This window comes from Otolemur garnettii, unplaced genomic scaffold (assembly GCF_000181295.1).
Source record: "Otolemur garnettii isolate 467f Iridium unplaced genomic scaffold, OtoGar3 scaffold00117, whole genome shotgun sequence".
Taxonomy (NCBI): Eukaryota; Metazoa; Chordata; class Mammalia; order Primates; family Galagidae; genus Otolemur; species Otolemur garnettii.
In genome coordinates this window covers 5,624,464-5,627,808 of record NW_003852512.1, presented here as the reverse complement: position 1 = coordinate 5,627,808, position 3,345 = coordinate 5,624,464, and positions in this window count along the sequence as shown.

Below are 3,345 nucleotides of genomic sequence, written 5' to 3'. Positions count from 1 at the left end.
GAGTTTATGCCTTGCTGAAAACTCAAATGATTATTAGCATTTTTTTTAGCTATGAAGTATTTTAAATAATGTTACATGAATTGTCTTTTTAGATATAATGTTATTACACACTTGATGGACTACAGTATAATGTAAAAACCTGTATATGTACTTGGAAACCAAAGAATTCCTCTGACTCACTTTATTCTGATAATTACCTTAATTAGATGGTCTAGAATCTAACCTGCAATATTTGTGAAGTATGCCAGTATTAGAAAGTGAAGTCAGAGTGGTAACAGGAAGTTGTTGGAAATTGGGAGGCAGGACTAGCCAGTACATAAGCTTACAGACCAGAAAACCCAAATGCAGAAAACTTACTGGAAAGTCTACCCTCTGCACACCCTGGCCAGGTCCAGGAGGAAGTCCTCCAGCTGGATACAAGGTCATAAAATTGAATGGATGTAAACAATATAATTTACAAATTTTTGCACTGTCTGTGCACCAAAAGTGGTCTGCCTAGCTAAAAACCTCACATATTATCCTACTTCTTCTTAAGTAAAGTTAAATTTTTACTCTTTATTATTTTCCTGGGTAAAAACAAAAGCTAAAAAGAAACAAACAGGATAACTACAACCATCATAAAATTGCTTCCCTCAGGAGATTCACATATTAAGTGCGACCAGTCATTCTATATACAAGTAAGTTACAGACTTTATCAGCACATTGCCTGAAGGTCTGTTTTTTGGACTCTGAGTTACTGAGGGCTAGTTTTCATAGCATCCATAAAAGAGCACAAAGCAAATAGGCTTGTGGGATATTACTGAAAGACTATAAAAACAATTCCTGAGAGGTCAAAAGCAATAAAGGTCAACTCTTTCAGTTTTAGAATCCTGGCTGCAGGCTGAACATGTGACCCCTGCCAAATGCTCTCAGTAAATAACTTGGTTTCCCAGCATGTGCATTTGTTAAACCTTGCTGATTGTTTCAGCAAGTTGTTTCAGCAACTGTCATCTTGCTTCATGGTTTCTCAATATTAGACCTCTAAGATGAAATGTATGTAAAAACTACTCATCTACCTGGAAATGGATTGAAGATCAGTCTTAACTATCATGGTGGTGGAAAGGTGAGATGGAAGATAAGCAAAGCCTCTTTATTTTGAAGAAACAGAAAGCCTGAATGCAGTGATAAGCTGGGATGATACCCTCTGAAGTCAAGTGATTTGCCCCAAGGGGAAACTGTGAGACTGGTACTAGAATCAGCAGTCTTAATGTACAAAGGGTGTTCATAACACATAGAAGACATTCAAACTGGCCAATTACTTAATATACTATATGGTATGTCATTTTTCCATATATATCTGATAATGAAGAACTTTACCGAAAACAAACAACAACCAAAAAACCCCAGAGAGCTTAAAAACCCCTCTGGTGTGTGTGTGTGCCAGAGGAGGGCTGGAAAGAATGACTCACCCTTCCCCACATTACTTAGGTAGGACTCATAATTGATCTCCTTGTTTCCTAAGACAAGGCCAGGCACACATCTATCAATTCCCATTTTCTGTCTCATAGATGAGTAGGTGAACTGTTTGTGGGCACTGAACAATCTAGAGAAAATACTTGCTAATTTGAAATGGTCAAATTTTAGTTAAATTTTCTTCTCCTGGCTCAACCCCTGAGCCAGCATTGGAATGCTGAATAAACCTACTGTAATGGTATAGACTGACCATGACTCCAGGGACAAACATTTCCTGCCCAACTGATCAGGCTATGCACATATCTCCGTCCATCATATCTGGTTCTCTGTAGCCTCTCCTCATTTTTACCTCCCTATGAAATGTCATCATGTTTTTGACACAGTTGTGTTCTTAAGGTTAAAGCCTTCTCCCTATTGTGATAGCCTTCTTTCAACTGTAAAATAAAGCTGCCCTTATTACAATAGTCAAATCCCCTTTATTGCAATAGTCTTTTCAGATAAATTGTCTCCTCACATAACTATGCAAATGATTTTTATTTGACAAATATAATGCAACAGAATTCTATGAACAAAGAATCAGGGGAGAAAATATTTTTTTTGGTTAATATCTAATCTTTTCCAATCCCTTATTAACAAATAGACTAATGTTTATCAACTGGCTTCTTGAAGACAGAAGGATATAGAATGTGTGTGTGTGTGTGTATTTGAGTGCTCTCATGCCGATGTCAGGGTAGAGCTTTATAATAGTGAAAGCTGAGGAAAAAATGGAAAAACAAACAATATACACACTCTTGGCTACCATGTTAATGATTCTCAATCCATTCACACCTCAAACACAGATCCTGGGAGAACAGATTTTAGAATTTTATCATTTTTACATTAATTGAATAGGCAATTATTTTGGTTAGACTTTAAAGTATATTTCATCTGTTTAATAATAAGCACTTATATCAAATAAAATTTTTCCAATGGAATTTTGAGTCATGTTCTTGTTAAATGTAATTTTAAAAAACAATATTTTGTTTACTCAATTAAGGATTATACTGCAAAATATTTTGCATTTGGCTCAATCCAAATGACTCAAATGATTTGTCGCAAATTACATCTCAGGAGAAAACATGGCAATACTATGATTCTAGAATTTTGAAAGCCCATCATATGCATTCCATCAGCTTCAATGCATTCCGAGGGGTTAAAACAATTCAGTTATAATTCAGAACCTTGCAATTCAAGCACCATGTTATCATTTTTCTCATGTTGTGGTTCAGTATCAAACTCTCTAAGTCCACAATCCTCTTTCAGTTTTTGTGACATTTGTTGTATTCTTTAGTTAATCTTCCACTTAGCCACTTAATGTTCTCCTCCAGACTCCTGACATTAATGCAGCTGAGTTTAAGTGTCCTCTTCAACTGTTGTCAGAGATACTTTAAATTTACTTTTGCACATGGGAATTGAGGTCTACAAATTTACTTTAATTTGGGGAATTATCACATAATTTTGTAAAAGTTCTCCCAGAAATTAAGACAAGAAAGAATTTAAATCAATATCCAGAAATGTCACAACCTAGAATTATATGCCAGTTAGGAACAAATGTAATTTCAAAAGGCCAGTTAAACAACTAACTGTTTGCCAGCAGATGGGAATGTATCAAAATAAGTTAAAATACATAAAATTAGCAGTATCCATATGTTTATCTCTAAAAGATTGGCAAAGGCAAAATCAAAGCAAAAAATAATTAAACTACACCCAAATAGTATATAGCAATGGTTCTCAATGTGTGGGTTGAGATCCACAGGAACTGTATTAAAGGGCTGCAGCATTAGGAAGGTTGAGAACCACTGGTATATGGAGACTGACAAGGGAGAAACATTTAAACTAATCAATTTTCTTTGA